Source organism: Schistocerca gregaria, chromosome 2, assembly GCF_023897955.1.
Source record: "Schistocerca gregaria isolate iqSchGreg1 chromosome 2, iqSchGreg1.2, whole genome shotgun sequence".
Classification (NCBI taxonomy): domain Eukaryota; kingdom Metazoa; phylum Arthropoda; class Insecta; order Orthoptera; family Acrididae; genus Schistocerca; species Schistocerca gregaria.
Genome location: NC_064921.1, coordinates 855648096 through 855673199, shown reverse-complemented (window position 1 = coordinate 855673199; position 25104 = coordinate 855648096). Strand labels below are relative to the sequence as shown.

At 43.6% G+C, this 25104-nt stretch overlaps 1 non-coding gene across 1 annotated transcript; it reads left to right on the top strand.

The window, feature by feature from the left end:
* Nucleotides 1–23989: 23989 nt before the first annotated feature.
* On the top strand, nt 23990–24064 carry Trnas-cga (transfer RNA serine (anticodon CGA)). Its single transcript has one exon. It is a non-coding gene; the product is annotated as a tRNA-Ser (tRNA).
* Nucleotides 24065–25104: the final 1040 nt, after the last annotated feature.

Below are 25104 nucleotides of genomic sequence, written 5' to 3'. Positions count from 1 at the left end.
AGATACTAATAAATTACTCTTTTTGATAAATTCTGTGGACATTCTTCGTTTTATATCCTTTCTATTTCGGCCATGATCAGCTATTTTGCTACCCATTTTTAAAGTAGATCCCTCAATGCATATGTATTTTGCGAATCGTTTTCTAAAACTGATAGCTTTATTGTCAACATAAATAGTTCTGTGCTTTCTTATTCCCGAATTTATTTCAGTCATATGAAACACACATCCGTTTCGTGAATTTCGATGGAAGGTTTCTCTGACTTAGCGTACTGCGGTCCTTGTACAATCACAGATTGTTTTGCATTCAAAATGAAGCTGTAATGTTGTGACGTAGGTTCTGGGTGGAGTGGGGTTCGTGATGGCGATTGCACAGGCGTTGTCTCCATCTAACAATCAAGTTATTGAACACAAAATTGACGACAGAATAACATGATAACAGTGAAACAAAACTTAAATAGCAGCCCCCGTACAGTTTTTGACAACAGGGCTCAACCAATAGAATACAAATACAATACCCTCAATACAATATACTGAATTAAGAATCCAATTGTTGTCGCAATACACAGAATCGGGCAACAAGAGTAACAGTTACAATATGTGGTCTTCGCCACAGACAGGAAATACAGTAACTTCTGCAATTGACTATGCAACGCTGAAGCAACAATTACACTTAACTAGGATCGTCTAAATAGCACGTAATTAGATATTATTTTCTGCTGTTAGAGGTTACTGTATTTCTTCCTCTAGTAAGTGTCATCGTTGAGCAGATTCCGTGATGAAGTTTGCTACTAAACCAATTATACCCATAGCATTACGTACGCTGCTTAGAGTATAGGCTTTGCTTAGTGCAAGATTGAGCCTGTCATTAGCACAGTTGCTGTAAACTGCTAATGGTCGTTCTACATCTACATCTACATGACTACTCTGCAATTCACATTTAAGTGCTTGGCAGAGGGTTCATCGAACCACAATCATACTATCTCTCTACTATTCCACTCCCGAACAGCGAGCGGGAAAAACGAACACCTAAACCTTTCTGTTCGAGCTCTGATTTCTCTTATTTTATTTTGATGATCATTCCTACCTATGTAGGTTGGGCTCAACAAAATATTTTCGCATTCGGAAGAGAAAGTTGGTGACTGAAATTTCGTAAAAAGCTCTCGCCGCGACGAAAAACGTCTATGCTGTAATGACTTCCATCCCAACTCGTGTATCATATCTGCCACACTCTCTCCCCTATAACGCGATAATACAAAACGAGCTGCCCTTCTTTGCACCCTCTCGATGTCCTCCGTCAATCCCACCTGGTAAGGATCCCACACCGCGCAGCAATATTCTAACAGAGGACGAACGAGTGTAGTGTAAGCTGTCTCTTTAGTGGACTTGTTGCATCTTCTAAGTGTCCTGCCAATGAAACGCAACCTTTGGCTCGCCTTCCCGACAATATTATCTATGTGGTCCTTCCAACTGAAGTTGTTCGTAATTTTAACACCCAGGTACTTAGTTGAATTGACAGCCTTGAGAATTGTACTATTTATCGAGTAATCGAATTCCAACGGATTTCTTTTGGAACTCATGTGGATCATCTCACACTTTTCGTTATTTAGCGTCAACTGCCACCTGACACACCATACAGCAATCTTTTCTAAATCGCTTTGCAGCTGATACTGGTCTTCGGATGACCTTACTAGACGGTAAATTACAGCATCATCTGCGAACAACCTAAGAGAACTGCTCAGATTGTCACCCAGGTCATTTATATAGATCAGGAACAGTAGTGGTCCCAGGACGCTTCCCTGGGGAACACCTGATATCACTTCAGTTTTACTCGATGATTTGCCGTCTATTACTACGAACTGCGACCTTCCTGACAGGAAATCACGAATCCAGTCGCACAACTGAGACGATACCCCATAGCTCCGCAGCTTGATTAGAAGTCGCTTGTGAGGAACGGTGTCAAAAGCTTTCCGGAAATCTAGAAATACGGAATCAACTTGAAATCCCCTTTCGATAGCGGCCATTACTTCGTGCGAATAAAGAGCTAGCTGCGTTGCACAAGAGCGATGTTTTCTGAAGCCATGCTGATTACGTGTCAATAGATCGTTCCCTTCGAGGTGATTCATAATGTTTGAATACAGTATATGCTCCAAAACCCTACTGCAAACCGACGTCAATGATATAGGTCTGTAGTTAAATGGATTACTCCTACTACCCTTCTTGAACACTGGTGCGACCTGCGCAATTTTCCAATCTGTAGGTACAGATCTTTCGGTGAGCGAGCGGTTGTATATGAGTGCTAAGTAGGGAGCTATAGTATCAGCGTAATCTGAAAGGAACCTAATCGGTATACAATCTGGACCTGAAGACTTGCCCGTATCAAGCGATTTGAGTTGCTTCGCAACCCCTAAGGTATCTACTTCTAAGAAACTCATGCTAGCAGATGTTCGTGTTTCAAATTCTGGAATATTCCATTCGTCTTCCCTGGTGAAGGAATTTCGGAAAACTGCGTTCAATAACTCCGCTTTAGCGGCACAGTCGTCGATAACAGTACCATCGGCACTGCGCAGCGAAGGTATTGACTGCGTCTTGCCGCTTGTGTACTTTACATACGACCAGAATTTCTTCGGATTTTATACCAAATTTCGAGACAATGTTTCGTTGTGGAACCTATTAAAGGCATCTCGCATCGAAGTACGTGCCAAATTTCGCGCGTCTGTAAATTTTAGCCCATCTTCGGGATTTCGCGTTCTTCTGAACTTCGCATGCTTTTTCGTTGCCTCAGCGTTCGGACCTTTTTTGTGTACCACGGGAGATCCGTTCCATCTCTTACCAATTTATGAGGTATGAATCTCTCAATTGCTGTTGCTACTATATCTTTGAATTTGAGCCACATCTCGTCTACATTCGCATAGTCAGTTCGGAAGGAATGGAAATTGTCTTTTAGGAAGGCTTCTAGTGGCACTTTATCCGCTTTTTTAAATAAAATTATTTTGCGTTTGTTTCTGATGGATTTGGAAGAAATGGTATTGAGCCTAGCTACAATGACCTTGTGATCACTAATCCCTGTATCAGTCATGATGCTCTCTATCAGCTCTGGATTGTTTGTGGCCAAGAGGTCAAGTGTGTTTTCGCAACCATTTACAATTCGCGTGGGTTCGTGGACTAACTGCTCTAAATAATTTTCGGAGAATGCATTTAGGACAATCTCGGAAGACGTTTTCTGCCTACCACCGGTTTTGAACAAGTATTTTTGCCAACATACCGAGGGTAGATTGAAGTCCCCACCAACTATAACCGTATGAGTGGGGTATTTATTTGTTACGAGACTCAAACTTTCTCTGAACTGTTCCGCAACTTTATCATCGGAGTCTGGGGGTCGGTAGAAGGAGCCAATTATTAACTTAATTCAGCTGTTAAGTATAACCTCCACCCACACCAATTCGCACGGAGTATCTACTTCGACTTCACTACAAGATAAACCACTACTGACAGACACCAACACTCCACCACCAATTCTGCCTAATCTATCTTTCCTGAACACCGTCTGAGACTTCGTAAAAATTTCTGCAGAACTTATTTCAGGCTTTAGCCAGCTTTCTGTACCTATAACGATATCAGCTTCTGTGCCTTCTATTAGCGCTTGAAGCTCAGGGACTTTTCCAGCGCAACTACAACAGTTTACAACTATAATTCCGACTGTTCCTTGATCCAAGCACGTCCTGTAATTGCCAAGCACCCTTTGACATTGCAGCCCATCCCGCACTTTCCCGAGGCCTTCTAACCTAAAAAACCGCCCAGTCCATGCCACACAGCCTCCGCTACCCGTGTAGCCGCCAGCTGAGTGTAGTGAACTCCTGACCTATTCAGCGGAACCCGAAACCCCACCACCCTATGGCGCAAGTCAAGGAATCTGCAGCCAATACGGTCGCAAAACCGTCTGAGCCTCTGATTCAGACCCTCCACCCGGCTCTGCACCAAAGGTCAGCAGTCGGTTCTGTCAACGATGCTGCAGATGGTGAGCTCTGCCTTCATCTCGTAAGCAAGACCGGCAGCCTTCACCAAATCAGATAGCCGCTGGAATCCAGAGAGAATTTCCTCAGATCCAAAGCGACACACGTCATTAGTGCCGACATGTGCCACCACCTGCAGCTGGCTGCACCCTGTGCTCTTCATGGCATCCGGAAGGACCCTTTCCACATCAGGAATGACTCCTCCCGGAATGCACACGGAGTGCACACTGGATTTCTTCCCCTCCTTAGCCGCCATATCCCTAAGGGGCCCCATTACGCGCCTAACATTGGAGCTCCCAACTACCAGTAAGCCCACCCTCTGCGATTGCCCGGACCTTGAAGGCTGAGAATGATCCTCTGAAACAGGGCAGGCGGCTGCATCTGGCTCAGCCAGAGACAGTGCCTGAAACCGGTTTGTCAGATGCACCGGGGAGGCTTTCTGATCAGCCTCCGGGGACGCCTTTCGCTGCCTGCCACGCCTTGGAACGACCTCCCAATCAACCACAGGCGAGGGCTCAGCCCCACTGCGGGCAGCAACCGGGGCAACCACAGCGGCAGACCGATCTGGGGACAGACGGGATGAGGTTGACATCCCCGTGATACCCGAGTCCGGCTCCCCACAATGGTGCCCATTGGCAACAGCCTCAAGCTGCGCATCCTTCGTTCCTGCAATATAGCTGCTTGAACTCTTCTACATTTACCATTCATATTGTCTCCTCCGTAGTAGGATTGTCCTCGGCAATAAGCTACATCAATGCCATTTGCTTCAATCTCCTGGAGGATGGTGTTCGCTAAGTTTGCATCCTCAGGCGCTAACAGCAATGAATTTTAGAAATTCTTCTGTTACAACGCTGCTTTTGAAACCTGGTAGTCAAAGGAAGGCAGGATTCTGTTACGATTATGGACGGGGGAGTAATCAGTTGCTACTGGTTGCCTTTTACAGTTGCACATAACTTATTTTAATCCAGTGATTCCCAACTCAACAATAAATTAAAAAATACCACACGTTATTAATGAAGGAATAAATAACTGTGTAAATAATAGTGTTTTCAATGAGTTACAATTTAGCAAATCACCATTAAATACATATAAACCAGATAATGTTTTAAAAGCAAGCCACTGTGATCTGGGCCGGCCGGAGTGGCCGAGCGGTTCTAGGCGCTTCAGTCTGGAACCCCGCGCCCGCTACGGTTGCAGGTTCGAATCCTGCGTCGGGCATGGATGTGTGTGATGTCCTCCTTAGGTTAGATTTAAGTCGTTCTAAGTTCTAGGAGACTGATGACCTCAGAAGTTAAGTCCCATAGTGCTCAGAGCCATTTGAACCACTGTGATCTGGGATGAAGGCCTTACACGCCAAGAATGGCAATAAATTAAGAAATGATTAAGAACTCGCTGCAATTAGAGCTAGTGAAATATTAAAGGTAAGTCGCCACATACACAGCAGAAGGCATCAGACGCCAGGAATGGCAGTAAATAACGTTTTATGACTTACTGCTAAATTACAAATACCACATTAGAATTTTAAGGCAAATGACCACAATCACAGCTGAACGCCTTACACGCTAGGAACGGCAATAATATAAAAAATTTAGAAACCTGCTGTAAAACAGCAAACACAATAGCAAAGATTAATTTAAAAAACAAGCAACAGATCGCCAAACGGGTGAAATAAGATGATGGTAAACTTCGTAACACAAATCTTAACATCCACTGAACACTACACTGCTAGATTCATTCCAAAGGCGACAAGAACTATTAACTAGACATATAGAGGGTGCCCACTGATCGTGACCGGGCCAAGTATCTCACGAAATAAGCGTCAAACGAAAAATCTACAAAGAACGACATTCGTCTAGCTTGAAAGGGGAAACCAGATGGCGATATGGTTGGCCTGCTAGATGGCGCTGCCATAGGTCAAACGGATATCAACTGGGTTTTCTTAAATAGGAACCCCCATTTTTTTATTACATAATCGTGTCGTGTAGTACGCAATGAAATATGAATGTTTTAGTTGGACCTTTTTTTTCGTTTTGTGGTAGATGGCGCTGTAATAGTCACAAACAGATGGCTCACAATTTTACACGAACAGTTGGTATCAGGTAGGTTTTTTAAATTAACATACAGAACGTAGGTACGTTTGAACATTTTATGTCGGTTGTTCCAATGTGATACATGTACCTTCGTCAACTTATCATTTCTGAGAACGCATGCTGTTAAGCGTAATTACCTGTAAATACCACATTAATGCAATAAACGTTCAAAATGATGTCCGTCAACCTCAATGCATTTGGCAATACGTGTAACGACATTCCTCTCAACAGCGAGTAGTTCGCCTTCCGTAATGTTCGCACATGCATTGGCATTGCGCTGACGCATGTTGTCAGGCGTTGTCGGTGGATCACGATAGCAAATTTCCTTCAACTTTCCCCGCAGAAAGAAATCCGGGGATGTCAGATCCGGTGAACGTGCTTCGACGACCAATCCACCAGTCATGAAATATGCTATTCAATACCGCTTCAACCGCACGCGAGCTATGTGCCGGACATCCATCATGTTGGAAGTACATCGCCATTCTGTCATGCAGTGAAACAACTTGTAGTAACATCGGTAGAACATTATGTAGGAAATCAGCATACATTGCACCATTTAGATTGCCATCGATAAAACGGGGGCCAATTATTCTTTCTCCCATAATGCCGCATCATACATTAACCCGCCAAGGTCGCTGATGCCCAATAGTGCATATTATGCCGGTTTACGTTACCGCTGTTGGTGAATGACGCTTCGTCGCTAAATAGAACGCGTGCAAAAATTCTGTCATCGTCCCGTAATTTCACTTGTGTCCATTGTCAGAGCTGTACACGACGTTCAAAGTCATCGCCATGCAATTCCTGGTGCATAGAAATATGGTACGGTGCAATTGATGTTGGTGTAGCATTCTGGCCGGCCGGTGTGGCCCAGCGGTCCTAGGCGCTGCAGTCTGGAACCGCGCGACCGCTACGGTCGCAGGTTCGAATCCTGCCACGGGCATGGATGTGTGTGATGTCCTTAGGTTAGTTATGTTTAAGTAGTTCTAAGTTCTAGGGGACTGATGACCTCAGCAGTTAAGTCCCATAGTGCTCAGAGCCATTTGATTTTTGTAGCATTCTCAATATCGACGTTTTTGAGATTCCCCATTCTCGCGCAATTTGTCTGCTACTGATGTGCGGATTAGCCGCGACAGCTGCTAAAACACCTACATGGGCATCATCATTTGTTGCAGGGCGTTTCACATGTGGTTGAACACTTCCTGTTTCCATAAATAACGTAACTATCCGGCAAACGGTCCGGACACTTGGATGATGTCGTCCAGGATACCGAGCAGCATACATAGCAGACGCCCGTTGGGCATTTTGATGACAATAGCCATACATCAACACGATATCGACCTTTTCCGAAATTGATAAACGGTCCATTTTAACGCGGGTAATGTATCACGAAGCAAATACCGTCCGAACTGTGGGAATGTTACGTGATACCACGTACTTATATGTTTGTGACTATTACAGCGCCATCTATCACAAAGCGAAAAAAATGGTCCATCTAAAACATACATATTTCTTTACGTACTACAAGAATATGTAATAAAAATGGGAGTTACTGTTTAAAACAAATCAGCTGATAGCCGTTTGACCTATGGCAGCGCCATCTCGCGGGCCAACCATAGCGCCATCTGTTTTCCCCCTTCAAGCTAGTCGAATTTCGTTATTTGTAGTTTTTTCGTTTGATGCTTATTTCGTGAGATTTTTGGCCTGGGCTCTATCAATGTAGGCGTTACAAGGTATTGTAATAAATAATGCGATAATAAAACACAAGGACCAGTACATAAATTCATTAAAGGGTACTGAGGCAGATTATACCAGGAGAAGGCCGGATTGAAGGAGCGCTGCACTGATCTACTGGCCATCAGAACTTCTTTTAGAGCGCACATGTCTTATAAGAACCAAGGGGCCACAGACGGTGCTCCAGGAATCGACCTCTGAGAAGATTCGGCAACAAACACTTTCGCGAGCGATGAGACAGATTACCATGATTTGCATTCACTTCACAAGATGGTAACTCAGACTAGTGGCAGTATAACGAATAACTAATGATAATCTTGCTGAAGCTACCTGACGCAAATGCAACGATGCAACAATAGGCCAAAGCCGGGACCGGCGGTCTGCACTACGTCCCCAGAATACTGTGTTTAGAGCACTCAGAACGAGAGAAAAAGGTTCCAACGGCTCTGAGCACTACGCGACTTAACTTCTGAGGTCATTAGTGCCTAGAACTGAGAACTAATTAAACCTAACTAACCTAAGGACATCACACACATCCATGCCCGAGGCAGGATTCGAACCTGCGACCGTAGCGGTCTCTCGGCTCCAGACTGTAGCGCCTAGAACCGCACGGCCACTGCGGCCGGCAGAACGAGAAAGGAATCACTACCACCAGAGTAGAAGAATCACCAACCGGCCTACAATCAAGAAAGCAGTCAAAACTACACATCTTACATGACAGAAGCGGCAAGGCGAGAAAAAGTACATTGCCGTTACATACGCTAACCCCCAGGGCAGGTAACTGGGGCGTTAGCGTTCACCAGGCAAGAAAAACTACCGCTGGTTGAACTTACCAAATTGTAACAAGTTGAACGCAGTAAATAGTAATAAGAAGTCGAGGAAATCTAAACAGACCCGCCTTCCCCAAGCACTCTACTCGCTGCTCTTCGCCTCGGCGACGCTACGAGCAGCAACACGAACCCAAGTCACTGGAGAATCGCAAGATACCGCAGTGGTGGGGGTTTCTCTACTTGGATTGAAATGCACTCGTCTTAAAGCATGCTGGATCCCGTTTATTACGAGGTCGTACACGCTTGTGACCACAGCCCATCCATCCGGCAGTCCATGCACGACGCCAGCAGTCCCGGAGTATTCTCGCTCCTCCTGATGCTCCACCCGAACTGCCCACTGACACGACCCGAAAAAACAACGACGTCGGCCAAAGACAGGGCAACAGTTACTATTTATATCGATAACCGCCGCTGCTGCCTCTGGCGGACAGGCAACGCCTGCGAAACCGAGTGGCGCCAGTCAACACGAGAAGAAGAGAAACAACCGCAACCATGCCAACTAAATGACATCGTCTGTCCTCCAACAGAGGGCGGAAACCTACAAACAGCACCAAAGCGAGCCGCAGCATGGCTCAACTTTCAACATCAAAGAAACGTGTGCATAGCGACAATTCTTCAGAAATGCTTATATCAGTTGTCTCATCTGTTATTATGGTGAAAAATTTTGATTTATTTATGAAATCAACAATTTTTTCAGTAATAACATCAGCACAGCAATCTATTAAATCATTTTGTATTGTCTTACTGACATAAATGGAAATTTCTGTGACCGACTGCATGTATCATATTAATGTATCAAGGGCTGCGTCCATTCGAAATTTCAGTAATGCACGAAAGTTTCCCTCTGAAATTAACTCCAGTGCTTCACTTTCCACCTCCTGACTGCCTTCACCAAGCAACAATCCATCAACTCTATGCCCCGGAATGGAGGTCTCCACACATTATGGTCTTTATAATTGGGATTAGTTTTATTTTGATTTCGTCCACTCTTCTCTTTCTAATCTCTCCATTCTTGCTAAAAGATCCGTTGACTTCCCTTCAATGACACGCAGGAAGTTCTGCCAGGCAATCCTATTTCTCCTATGATACTCTTTCTCTCGCTGACTGTGTATAATTTCAGTCACTTTCTTACTCACTTTCATTTGTTCATTCACAAGTCATCCCTAATTTTGTGTCATTGTTGCCTCCTTCCACCATATCGAAGAGAAAGCAAGCCTTACAAAATCAGCCCTTTAATTTGTTGCTGTAGTCCAGCTAAACATCTTCTTCGAGACATTTTCTCTGGAACGATCGCATTTTATTACCTTCTGCGGCTTGCGGAAGGAAAAATTTCTTAGGAGGCTCCCAAATGCACTTTAACCATTGAAATATTTTTCGCCGTCCGTCAGGTGTCTACTTCTGTTCACCAACTGACCGATATCATGTTCATCCACAATAGCCTCATAATCACATAAACCACTCACATTACATTCTTACAGAGGAATTACTAGTAGAAACTGAATTCACAATCGCTGTAAGTGATGCGCCTTCTTCAAAATTAATTTCAATTTCACCTTTTAAATTTAAAAAACAAATAAAAAAACAGTGAATTGTCTTTTGTCTTCTCAGTCCACTCATATCGTCTTCCATTTAATACACAGTGGGAAGCAAACAAAATAAAATACGTTTACAAACCATTGCTGAAGTGCTCATGTCGTCACGTTCATTCCACAAATAATGGATTGTCAATATTGCTTGTTTAAATTATACCGAATAGGAACAGCAATGCCGCTACTACAACCACCTACAGACCATAGTTGCAAGTATACACGCGCAAAATGCGTGGGTCGTGAGTACAATGTTCTTAAACCTTTATGTATTATACTCCCCCTGTCGGGAGAGTGGTGGCACGTGCCCCTGCAACCCACCCCTCTCTAAATCCGCCACTGTAGGTTGTTTACACAATCTTCTCACTGGTTCGATGCAACCTGCCATGGATTCCGCTCTTATCAAATTCCACATTTCAGATACAGCTACGTACATCTATATCTACATAGATACTTTGCAAGTCACTTATGGTACTGCCAATATGCCCAAACCTCCCCTGCCTGTTCATCTCCTCCAATTTGCTGATGATACCGCTTTCCTGCCCCTTTATCCTATCCTTCAACTGTCCCAACGTACCCTCCACGCCCACCTTGACCAGTTCACCACTTGGTGCAACCAGTGGTTCATTTGCATCAACCCCTCCAAGACCTAGGCAATCATCATAGACTGCACCACCCGCTCCTTCCATCTCCAAGATTTCCACCTAACCATTTAAGGTCGTCCTATCCACCTCAACCCCACCCTAAAATAGTTTAGCCTCACCCTTGATAGCCACCTCACCTGAACTCCCCATCTCCTTATGATCCAATACAAAGCCCACAATAGACTCCACCTCCTGAAACTCCTGTCCAGCCAGACATGGGTACTGCATCCTTCCACCATCCTTCACACCTACAAATCATTGACCCGCCCCATCCTTTGTTATGCCATCATTGCTTGGATTTCCACCCCTCCCAGATTCTATGAAGTACTCCAAATCCTAGAACGCCATGCACTCCACCTCACCTTCCGAATTCACATTTCATCCCCCACAAGCATCCTCTATGACCTCATCTGCTTCCCTCATCTTCTTATTTTCCTCGAACACATCTGCACCCTGTACATCGTCCGCCGACATTATCCCCCCCACCCCCTGGTGTCCTCCTTCCTCTCCACCCTGAGCCCATTGCCGCACCTTTACCATTGTGTCCCGCCCTCTCTCCATCTCCACACCCTCCATCTCCTTTCCCAAAGGAACTTCCAACACGTACCCCTCCCAGATGATGTGTTTTGCCCTGACGTCTACCCCTCCTACCAACTCTAACCCTGCCTTCCCCCCTCCCAATCCTCATGGCCCCCTCTACCCTCCTCTTCCCTTCCCCTGAGCGGTTTTCCTCCCTCCTCTAGTCCCTGCCTTTCCAGTGTACCCCTTCTGTGTCTCTGCACTCCCTCCTGACTTGCTTACTGTCTCCATCTCCCTCCCGGCCATCTCCCTCCTGCCCCTTGGTGCGCCCCTGCTCCCCTTTTCTTTTCACCTCATCCCCTCCCCCACTGCACCTTGCTCTCCTCTATTTTTCCCTCAGGCCTCTCCCTCAGCAGGTCCCTCCAGGCAGATTTTATTCTTCATCATGTGTGCTTCATCTCTTACAGGGGTTTTAAAGTTTCTTTCTTCTGCAGTGTTTTAATACTGTGGCCAACTTTTAACCTGTGTGTGTGACTTCAATGTATTTCATATGCTCCACGAATCGCCAACATATCTTTTAACTTTAGGTTGACTTTTTTAAGTGTTCCACAATGTACGGCTCCCGCTCAGTGTATATTTTAACCCCCATTATCTCCACTTCTTCTGTTTTTCTGTCGCCCTTTTTATCGCTTTTATATGTATAGTTTTCTTCTTTTATTAATTGTCTTGTCACTCGGCTGAGGAGCCGCGTATTGTGCCGCTGCCAGCCCTACCCTCCCCATGTGGGGCAGGGGAATGAAATCAAAATAAAGGAAAATAATCACTTACGATGCATGGTGGAGGCTACTATATACCACTACTACTCATTCCCTTTCCTGTTCCACTCGCAGAGTGAGGGAAAACACTCTCTACAAGCCTCCGTACAAGCCCCAATTTCTTTCTCATCTTATCCTCGCCGTCCTTCCCTGAAATGAACATTGGCAGCAGTAGAACCGATCTGCAGTCGGCCTCAAATGCTGTGGGATATGTATGTAGATGTAGACGTTTCTTATCCATGTTATAAGCCACTATCAAGAAGGTTTTTGTTATATACGTTTGAATTGCGGATTAAGATTTTATTATGTGTGACATATTGCCATTGATACTATACAGTTTTCACATAATCTTTAATTCTTCACAGCCACACTTCTACCAACCATTATGTATTTATTGTTGTATATACTTGAGCAAAACTTAGAATACTGTAATAAACATAAACATTGGGCAGTTTCATTTGTGTATTAAGAAGTTATTATACAAAAGATGTCAACATTTGCACACCAAATCTGAAGAAATTCCTGATGTACGCTGTGCCTACTTAAAATAAAAATTAGGAGGTATAAAGCATGAGCCCTTGTGGATACATAAGCTTTGAATAGCACAATACACATAATTTTTTTCGTAAGGGAATGCAAATGCTCTCATGAAAATCTTGGGAACTGTACCACGAGCTCTACAAATTTTTTCAATAATTCGTCATGCGGTTACACTAACACGTTAACCCATAATTCTTAAAGGAATATTCTTGTACTTACATCATGAACACCAGATCACTGGCGCACCTCACTTAGTGTAGTTAATTTTATATTGTGCGAAGGATACAACTAGGTGAACCTGATAGTATTTCAGAGAGTGATTTTGTATAGTTGACAGTTATGGTCTCTATTTATCTCGATTATAGTTACCTCGATGACCTTTTTCTGTCAGGACTTTTGTTATGGTTCTATGATGATGAATAATCTCAACTATTTTTATTGTAAACTTATTTTCTAAAAAACGACAGTTTATTGTAAGTTTTTACATAATGAATGAAGTATATTTCACTGTAAATTTGACTTTTTAAAAAAATGGCGCTGTATGTTTTGAAAAATATAATGTCATCTTAAATTTGCGATTTAAAGTGCTACGTAAATGGTCTTCAAAATAATTTTAATGAGACTATAGAGAAGCCATAATTGCAGTGTGGCTCAAATATCGAAATTTATCAACTGTTGGACACCACAACTTAAACAACTGTATACCTCCCTATGCGTGAAAGTATTACTCGTTGAGTCACCATTGTGGTGTCAAGCGATTAGTGTATGCTGCGAAATCAGCACATGTTGTATGTTTTATCAGCGTGCTATTTTATTTGTGACACGCTTATCTTTCCTGCCACTTTTTATCACAATTTAACGCAACATCACTATGTGGCTTTCAGTGTTGTAAAAAGCATGTATATCTAATAATGTTACAAGATACGTTCTAACGTTGAAACTATACACAGTGGTTATATGAAATGGTATATGTTTGAGCGACATTTACTCGGGATGTTTGTTTTTGTAACTTTCAGATCCGTAGATCTATCGGAACCGATCATAGCAATAAAAAGAATTTCTTGCGACCTTGACAAACTTGATTCTTTAAGAATAATTTGAATTTTTCTGTAATTCATGTCTCATACTTTAAATACATACATGTAAACATTTTCTAATTATTAGCGTTCTTCAAAAGTTTGTAGTCTTCCGAAGATGAGAGACTAACGTGTCGAAATTAGTTAATCGCAATAAAATTCTCGTACTGTGCTGCTGTCGAATGACCTTATTTTGAAAAAAAAATTAAGCGTAACGCTGCACGAAGGATGGTGTGAGTCCGGGTTGCCGTTACGCTTGGGTACACAGATTAGCAAACGCCCTTGAAAGATTCATTCCGAACCATTTCTTTCCCGCAGCAGCCATTGTGTGTCAGACGGTGGGAAAACGGCGCACGGCGACGCCAGTTTAGGGGGGATCCAGAGCCATTCAGCGTGGCGCGGCCACGTAGACTTGTCGCGGACGAGGCGAGGCGTGCGCAGCGGGCTGTGAAGGCAGATCGAGATTGGGATCTGGAGTGTCGGGCGGGACGTGACGGGGGCGGCCGATTTGACAGCAGATAGCTGGCGCGCTGGCGGTGGGCTGGCGCAGTCAACTGCGACGTCCGCAGCGCTGGCTGCTCTGTCGCGGACAGGTCGCCAACGCGTCCCGGCAGAGACGCCTCAGTGACCCAGTGCGCCGTCCTGCGAGCGGGCCTACATGGCAGGTGTAACTAACTTCTGAATCCCGACTAATCAGATCAGTTAGCAGACCCATCCGAAAAGGTATTACCTCGCGGGTGACACCGCCGTGTAACACAGCCACCTTCCTGAGTAAGCTGGTATAATCGTTCCATACTTTGCACTCACATACATTTACATCTAATTGTCTCTTCAGCGTATCACACGTCAGCGCTGGGCAGAGTGTTCATCGAACCACCTTCACAAAAATTTTCTATTATTCCATTGTCAAACAGCGCGTGGAAAAACCGAACATAGAATACTGGCCATTAAAATTGCTATGCCAAGAAGAAATGCAGATGATTAACGGGTATTCATTAGACAAATATATTATACTAGAACTAACATGTGATTACATTTTCACGCAATTTGGGTGCATAGATCCTTAGGAATCAATACCCAGAACAACCACCTCTGACCGTAATAACGGCCTTGATACGCCTGGGCACCGAGTCAAACGGAGCTTGCATGGCGTGTACAGGTATAGCTGCCCATGCAGCTTCAACACGATACCACAGTTCATCAACAGTAGTGACTGGCGTATTGTGACGAGCCAGTTGCTCGGCCACCATTGACCAGACGTTTTCAATTGGTGAGAGATCTGGAGAATGTGCTGGCCAGGGCAGCAGTCGAACATTTTCTGTATCCACAAAGGCCCGTACAGGACCTGCAACATGCGGTCGTGCGTTATCCTGCTGAAATGTAGAGTTTCGCAGGGATCGAATGAAGGGTAGAGCCATGGGTCGAAACACATCTGAAATGTAACGTCCACTGTTCAAAGTGTCGTCATTGCGAACAAGAGGTGACCGAGATGTGTAAACAATGGCACCCCGTACCATCACGCCGGGTGATACGCCAGTATGGCGATGACAAACATACGCTTCCAATGTGCGATCACCGCGATGTCGCCAAACACGGATGTGACCATCATGATGCTGTAAACAGAACCTGGATTCATCCGAAAAAAAACCTGACATATTGCCATTCGTGCACCCAGGTTTGTCGTTGAGTACACCATCACAGGCGCTCCTGCCTTTGATGCAGCGTCAAGGGTAACCGCAGGCATGGTCTCCGAGCTGACAGTCCATGCTGCTGCAAACTTCATCGAACTGCTCGTGCAGATGGTTGTTGTCTTGCAAAACGTCCCCATCTGTTCACTCAGGGATCGAGACGTGGCTGCACGATCCGTTACAGCCATGAGGACAAGATGCCTGTCATCTCGACTGCTAGTTATACGAGGCCGTTGCGATCCAGCACGCCGTTCCGCATTACCCTCCTGAACGCACCGATTCCATATTCTGCTAACAGTCATTGGATCATGACCAACGCGGGTAGTAATGTCGTGATACGATAGATCGCAGTCGCGGTAGGCTACAATCCGGCCTTTATCAAAGTCGGAAAAGTGATGGTACGCATTTCTCCTCCTTACACGAGGCATCACAACAACGTTTCACCAGGCAACGTCGGTCAACTGCTGTTTGTGTATGAGAAATCGTTTGGAAACTTTCCTCATGTCAGCACGTTGTAGGTGGCGCCACCGGAGCCAAACTTGTGTGAATGCTCTGAAAAACTCATCATTTGCATATCACAACATCTTCTTGCTGTCGGTTAAATTTCGTGTCTGTAGCACGTCATCTTCACGGTGTAGCAATTTTAATGGCCAGTAGTGTAAAATGTAGTGAACATGGGCTCTAAGATGCATCCCTTAAGACTGAGTATATAGATGGAAAGAACTTACTTCATCCATTTTTACGTTCTCTACATTTATAAAACATTTTTGTGTGTGTGTGTGTGTGTGTGTGTGTGTGTGTGTGTGAATATAGCTCTTGGATAGTTAGAGCAACTTCAATCAAATTTAGCAAACACGCTTACTGTGGGGGTTAGACACATCCAACACACTTACTTGTCGGGATGCCGATGGGAAAGTTATGACATGCAACTATAGTTCTGAAACACTAGAAGCAATTACTCTGACTCTTGGTGTACATATGACTTACAATCTGATGACAAATATTGAGGGATATATTGAGGTCTAATACAGTCCCAGGACTCAGGGATTTCGAGGAGATGCATAGCTGATTACATGTAAAAATAATCAAAAATGAAATTAATCTGTGTGTAATCCAATTTCCAGCGTAGCTGAGCCCGCAGGTGACAGTTCTGATGATGTTTCATCCATTATTGTCGGAGGTGGCAAGTGGATGATACGAAATAACATTAGCACACATTAAAAAAAAATTGGCTGCTTGTTTCTCTGAAATAGATGTCCTAGAAACGATTTGTAACGCTTATTTTGGAAGCAGCAAAAAGCATAAATGCTGCGTGAGACGTTACTACACTCAAAAACTGATATTAGTCTTGACCACTGAAAAGATATCAGTGAAAAACATTGTGTATGAAATGCACTTCGTATAGCGGAAGAATAAAGCACTGAGTGCTTGGTTCATCCATTTGTAGAAGTATGTTTTATGTACCAATGTATTTACGCTAACACCCTTTCCTGTATTAATGTTGTGGAATCTTTGAAAACGGCGTACGGGAAAAACGCATAGGGCCGTATAAGGTTAATAAATAAAATAAATATCAATTTTTGGCTTACTCTGGAGGTTACTTTCGTCTTGTTCTACAGCGTCAGGATATTTCGCAAGATAAAATGTCATTTTTTAAAGATTTAAGAAACTGAGTCACAAATATTAAACAAAATTTCAGTATAATTCTATATTTTTAAAATTATTGTTTTATTTTTGTACTTATATTTTAAAAATACTATTAAGTTCTCTTAGCAGCGTTATGAGTACTTTGCTGTATTTAGTTTTCAAAGTTTCTTCGTTTTTTTCCTCTCAGAATATTTGTCTTAGTATCTTTCTTCAATATCTAACAATAGTCGACCATCATAGTTACATTCTGTCTTTCTTGGTACCTCTTTTCTATCTTCTTAATACCCTGATGGAAACATTCTCTTTGCTCTTACTATAAAATCCCAGATTTTCAGGGAAGTAGTCAATACATAAGGTAAGAAGTGCACATTTACTCTCCTCTCAGAACGTTTCTTGAAATTTTCCAGGTCTCTTTTCACAGTCTTCTTATAATTTGGTTGCTATTTAATCCTTAGAAAGGTTTTAATAACAGACCTGAAGAGAGCCCATGCAGCTTTTTGCCACACTCATTGTGCTTTCGAATTCGTAATCTTTCATTAATTTCTGAATTTGAGGACCGACAAAAACCCCATTCTCAATTGCGCTTGTCTAATCAAATGAAATTTCGTAGAAAGCTACTTTAAAGTAGGATCCATCTTGTGAAAGAGCCCCTACAAACTCTTTTTTCACTAAGTCGGCGTTCATATGTAATGGTGGAAATTTATTTTTTGGCTGTTTACAAGTGGTTCATGCAAGACGTTTTTAATCCCAGACACAAAATGTTTCCAGTTTGTCCAAAATTTTACACTACACTGCTTTTGTTTTGTGCAGCTACCCCATTTACATAAAAACCAGGGCATTTTAGTGCACCCAGATTGCTGGCATCATAAAACCTCATAACTTAAAATTTATTTTATTTCATTATGAAATAAACTGCACCTGATAAGAAAACTGAGAACAGTTTTAAATTAGCGTAAAAGAAGTTATTTAAGAATAGTTACTTATTTTCATTCATCTGCTACCATTCAGACTCTTTTAATGGAAACTAAGTATATTGCTGTAGAAGCCTTAGTTCTGAAGATAGAATCCTGACTCATCAGAATCCTCAAGACATTAAAGTCTGAAGAACGTTCCAGAAATTTTTGGAAACAAGTAGATCGCCACAGAACCGTTTAGAAGTTACTGCAGCTGCAAGGAATTATTTACCTTATCTTATCAAATGTATCCAGATACCTATCAGTGGACATTAATATGAGGTGTGTTGACTACTTGCCTTTATGGCGGCTTGAACTCTAATGGTGACACTTTCAATACGGTGTCTAAATGTCTATGGAAGAATGCAGGTCCATTTTTCGTCAAGAACTTGTTTGGCGCGCAAATGGACAAAACATCTGAACTTTCTTCTCAAGCACAGGGTGTTAAACGGAGATTCTAGATAAATAAGAACCTGGCCCTGTAAGCTGCTGGTGCAATTAGAAATGCTGCTGTCACGTAACTAGAATGCATGAATTAATAAAATTGGAAGTTTAGGATCTATTCTAGATAGACAAAATTACCTTTTCCACTCTACATATAATTTATCAACTGTGCTTTCAGGGATCAAGTGATACACAACAATCATGTTCAGTCACTTCCAACACTCAATAACAAAATATTTACCCCTTGGACATTTTGAATTGGTGATTATTAAATTTGCTATCTCTAAATATGAAAACTTTTATCACAGGAAAGAATTATTAAAAATCTTCATCAGCTAACTTACATCTATGATGGCGTAGCTGGTCAGTGCACTGAGTTGGTGGACGATAATTTTATTTTTTTAAACCAATGAAAAACTCTCATGTACTCAATGTGAGGGTTGATTAATGTCCTAGCTTTTGATGTTCAATGGTCAGAATGTATGCAAGTTGGAGTGAGCAAAATCTCGACTCAGCATTTACTGTGGCCTAATGTGCAGTGGTACTTTACCAAGTGGGATCTGCAGTGGGTTGTCTCCGTGCTGGATCTTAAACGCTAATTCCCTACTCTGGCTCTGGCCCAGACCGAATTCACTCAGTCTCCCTTTCCTGAGTTCTGTAGAACGTTAATTTTTCCCTAGTCGAAATAATGGCTATTGCACACTCGCTAAGGATTGGAGCGATGTACACAATTTCTTTGCCCACAGAAACTCCAGCAGGAATAATTAAATACCTCTTTGCTATCTGTCACCACAATACGTGAAGCATATCGTCCACACTTCACAGAAGTAAAGCTCTCCATGCCCTCGCTATTTTCCACACACTTGTGTGGTCCGCTGTGAAACGAGAGAGATTCTTAGAAATTTTAGTTCTCAAAATGCTTTTAAAAGATGGAGATGTCCCCACTATGTGGGGAATTTTATTTTTCTTGCCAGGTCGCCACCTATCCCTGTTAAAGCCGTCTAGCCACTTACCCTCGGTCTCAGCCGTATTTATGTTAAAAGGAACAATGTATTGTTCTGGCCTTATCCCTTTCTGCTCTGAAGCTCGCCATTCTCTTGTTAAGTGGGGTTTTCCAATGCCATTAACCACCTGCTCGATTCGTCAACAAAATGCGTTTCACTTTAAGTTATTACGTATGCCCCTGTCCTTATGTTGGTGGATAGTTTTGTTAGTTTTTGGTACATGAGATTACTGCCATTGCTTTTTGTTGATATAATATAATTATTATTTTGTGACGGTGTCATACTATGTCATACTGTCGTTATGGATCAAGCTCATGTAAGGTCTGTAAATTATGGACGTCTTATGAACCGAAACCATGGAAGGTAGTGATGGTTGGACACTTGGGTCTCGAGTGTGGTCAATGTTCTTACCCATCCTGTTGGTGTTCCATTAGGTTCAGGTCGCAATTCTTGGTGGCCAGACCATTTCAGAAATGCTATTGTCCACAAACCATTGCCTCACAGGTGCTGCTTTATGAGAATGTGTTTTGAAATAGTGACACAGTCATCTTCTCTGAACTTTTCCTCTACTTTGCGGAGTAAACAATGCTGCAAAATGTGTTCACATCTGTCCACTTAGCGTTTTCTGAAACACAATAAGGGAACCACACCACAGTTGCGAAAAACACCCCTCTTCCCATAACACTACCTCCTCTATATATCACTGTTGGCATTACACATGACAGCAGGTGACATTCTTCAGGCATTCGCTAAACCCAAGCCCTTCCATCGAGCAGCCACAGGATATAGCATTGAGTCCTCGTCTGTGCCCATAGCTGAGTGGTCAGCTGGCTGCCATACGGAGGACCTGGGATTGATTCTCAGTACTGCCAAGAATGTTTCCTTGATGGTAGGACTCGAATGGGGTGCACTCAGTCTTGTGGTGCCAACTGAGGAGCTACTCGACGAATAATAGAGTCTCCACGGTCTAGTAAGTCTGCAAAACGACCGGGTGAGCTGTGTGCTTATCACATGCCTCTCAATACCACATTCACATGACGTTATGAGGTGGAGGATGACATGGCAGCATAGGGGCTTCACGGCCGTTATGACTTCATTCTTCAATCCAAATCACTCGTTTCCAGGCATCTTCGGTCCAGTGGCGTTTCTCTTTACACCAATTTAAATATCGCTTAGGGTTTACTACAGAAGTCTGTGGCTTATATGGTACTGCTGTACCATTGTACCCCATTCGCCTTCACTCCCTCGGCACAGTTGTACTACTGGGACCGCACTTTGGACTTCACGAGTGATTCCTTCCACTGATTTCATGCGATTATTTACAACGACCCTCCACAACTCTCAGTGGTCTCTGTCTGTCAGTATGTGAAGTCTGTCTGCTCTTGGTTTCACCGAGGTTGTTTCTCGGTATTTGCAATTCACACTCACATCACCAATACCCTACCTGAGCATCTTTAGAAGGGCTGAAATGAGCCTGGTGGATTTGTTACTCTGATGACATCCAGTGAGTAGCCCACAGAAGGGTTCAGTTATTGGTACAAAATTACTCTCCACACACACACACACACACACACACACACACACACACACACACACACACACACACCGAGCGAGGTGGCGCAGTGGTTAGACACTGGACTCGCATTCGGGAGGACGACGGTTCAATCCCGCGTCCGGCCACCCTGATTTAGGTTTTCCATGATTTCCCTAAATCACTCCAGGCAAATGCCGGGATGGTTCCTCTGAAAGGGCACAGCCGACTTCCTTCTCCATCGTTCCCTAATCCGATGAGGCCGATAACCACGCTGTCTGGTCTCCTTCCCCAAACAACCAACCAACCAACTGACAACACAAACTCTATACATCTCTGACACACACAGTGGTTACGGTTACTACAAGCCACACAACAAGTTGGGAATCAGGGCCAAATTTCTAGTTGTTTACTGTCGAGTTGATATTTTCACAAATGTTTTATTCGTATCTTACAGAAACTAACAGCACGGTAATAAACACCCTTTTAAACACGGCGCTAATGGCAATCAAGTTATTTATAGCAATACAAAAATTAATTTTTTTAAAGAAAATACAGAAGCTAGCAGTACGCCAGTAAACAAGCTTTTAAAACACGCCGCTAACGGCAATCAAGTAATTTATAGCAATACAACTGCTTAAATTTTTTTTTAATAAACAGAGAAGCTAGCAGTACGGCAATAAACTACCTTTTAAAAGACGCCGCTAACGCCAATCAAAGTAATTTATAGAAATACAACAATTTAAAAAAAATTAAAGAACATTAGTAAACAGGCTACTAAAGTAAATGCAGAACTTTGTTAATAAAGTACGGTGAGGCAGTGAAGCTATCAACACCGCCATTAAAAAAATTAAACAGGTCTCAGCAAATACACGATTAATAGCAATAAAAGGAATTTACAAACTTGGAGGAATTTAAAAACATTTTAAACAAAAGTGTCCTGGAATATCATTAGAACATAACAGATATGACGGACCCGTGTAAGGCGGCCACAAATCACCCACTCAGGGATGCTCAGGCTAGACAGAATACTGACCAATTTAAATACGCCCGTAAACACAATTGCCACTCTCAGGATGGTCACTGCACCGACTTTTAGCCAGCAAAAACTTGTTATAACATCGCTTAACTTGCTGACTGAATTAGAGCTCTGACTGAATTAGAGCTAACCTCGTGCAAGGAAACATTACACCACGCAGTCCTAAATGAGCGACCACATGATCAACCAACAAGAAGCATGAATTTACTCATAAACCACGACAGAACAACGATACAATTAAACTGCCAAAACTACACCTCCCATCGGACAGTAACGAGAGGAGGAGGAAAGATCACTGTCTTCCATTACACCGGTGCCAGGGTCAAGAAACCCGGTCGCCTGAGGCCAAAAGGCAGAAGAGACGCTGGTTACACAAAATTTTTACTTAATGATTAGACCTTCCACGAGCTTAACTTGCAATTATGCTCGAGCAGGCAGTACACGACCTCCGATGGCAAGGATCCACACATCCGACCGCGCACGCGTCGCCAGCGTACACAACACGCCGCAGTCATGCGACAACAGGCTCTGTCTCCGCAGTTCACGTCTTCTCTGCAACGTTGACGGGTAGTGACCGCTCCTTCATGTTAGGGTTCTCCTTTTAAACTCCATTGTTCAAACGGGGGATTTAAAGAAGCTTGTTAACGTCCCACCAAGGCGAAATGAACAGCAACTACTCGTGGGGCGATTCTGTATACAATCAACACGCGGGAAGCTCTTCCGTCAACTCGACCCGCTCGTTACACACAACCGACATACATCACGTGGCGACTCGGTAAGAGTACAACCCACCACGCCTGCTTCGCGCTGGAGAGCCACACTCCCTCCCGTGTCCACCCAATACCGTCTCAAAGGAAGGCATTGGCGCTTGTTCGTGACGTCACGTCAGCTAGGCACGGCGAACGCCAGGTCTGTTGCAGGCATACTCATAATGGTGGTGTCTCCCTCTCTGACACAGGAAAATGTGAAACTATTGGCTGTAGTTGACCAACACACATTGTTCTGAGAGATTTCTGCAATCAATTAACTCTGCAATTCATTACACTTCTTAACAAATAGTGCACTCCTGAACTTAAATTTCCACCTGTTTTAACGATTGACATACAAAAACAACTTCATGGTCCAGAAGGAATAGAATTCGTGCTTCTTTATCTTATTTGTAAATCTGAGGAAGTTACGTTTGTACTGGGTTGCTTTTACAAGTAACTGTGAACATATTGGTGCTCTTATTTAGGTATCTTGGTTGACTATCGGATGAGGAGCACTGAATGTTAATGAAATATCTTGCAACTGTACACGTTGGGGGAGGGGTGAGGGACAGAAGAAGAGGCAAAAGAGAGATACTTGTTTTATCAAATAAAATTTTTTATCGTATAAAGTTTCTCCTTTCAGTTGCAAGAGGGGAATATTTATCTTTTCTCATGTGCATGTCCAAAATAGTTTAAGCGCAGCAGTATTTTCGATGTATGAAGCTGTTTTGTTTCCTGTTTAGAATTCCTTTCGTTGAAAACGACGGTAATCTAATGACTGGCAACAGTTGGACATTTACACATGTAAATTAGTTCACATTTTCAGTGACGATGTCAAACGAAAATAAATAAATAAATAAAAGAAACGAATTCATTGTAAGGGGGTTGGGGTAAGTTTCGATAACACTCCGCTGCAGAGTGAAAATCTCATTCTGGAAACATCCCCCAGGCTGTGGCTAAGCCATGTCTCCGCAATATCCTTTCTTTCAGGAGTGTTAGTTCTGCAAGTTTCGCAGGAGAGCTTCTGTAAAGTTTGGAAGGTAGGAGACGAGGTACTGGCAGAAGTAAAGCTGTGAGTACCGGTCGTGAGTCGTGCTTCGGTAGCTCAGTTGGTAGAGCACTTGCCCGCGAAAGGCAAAGGTCCCGAGTTCGAGTCTCGGTCGGGCAGACAGTTTTAATCTGCCAGGAAGTTTCATATCAGCGCACACTCCGCTGCAGAGTGAAAATCTCATTCTAAGTAAATATAGTTACTTGAATGTAAAATTTCCGAAGTCTGCAATGGGGCAAAGCATCTTCTCATATTGATCTACGTTTGTTTCGACAGGATTCAGTAATTCAGAACTATGATCTTCATTCGTAGCTTTACGATAGTAAGAAAATCTTTCATCTAAATAAAGCTGCAGAATCCAAAACAATACCAAACATTTTGTCCAAAAGTAAGAGATTTATAGTGATAAGCAAGCCCAGGTGTTTCTGCCTGCAACAGACCTGGCGTTCGCCGTGCCTAGCTGACGTGACGTCACCAACAAGCTCCGAGGCCTTCCTTTGAGTCGGTGTCGGTGTTCGTCCACACGCGCAACCCCCTACTTCCGCACCACCACACGAGGTTACAACCGGTCAAAGCAGACGCACATATCGATAGCAGAGGGAAAAGACAACCAAGCAGCCACTTAATGACAGACAACATATCAAACAAAAATGTCAGGGGAAGAAAAGGAAAACCAATGCAATCTAAACATAAGGTGTAGCACGAGTCGATACACGGCTCAATCTCCTTTTATATAACAGTGGCGGGTCCGCCTTGCGTGACACCTAGTGGCCTTTACCGCTTTATACAGGAGTGTGCGAATAATTTTGATCAAATAGCGTGTTACTTTTCCCATTATTTCCTGAGAAGTTGTTCCAGACGTGGTACTGTTTACAGCGCGCGGCATGCTGATGTGGAGCCGGGACGAGTCGCTGGAGGCGCGCAACAAGCTCTCCGGCAAGTTGCGGGAGGCGGCGGCCGCAGCAGTCTCCGCCCCCGCACTTCACCCCCGCAAGGTGGCGCCGGCGGGGGTCGCCCCGTCGCGGCCGGAGGCGGAGGCCGTCTTTCACAAAGACTTCGCGTTCGCCGTCGGCCTGGCGCAGTGCTTCGGGATGTTCCCCGTTCAGGGCTGCCGCGAGCCGGACCCCACCTGCGTCAGGTACGGCAACTGTTCCCAGTGA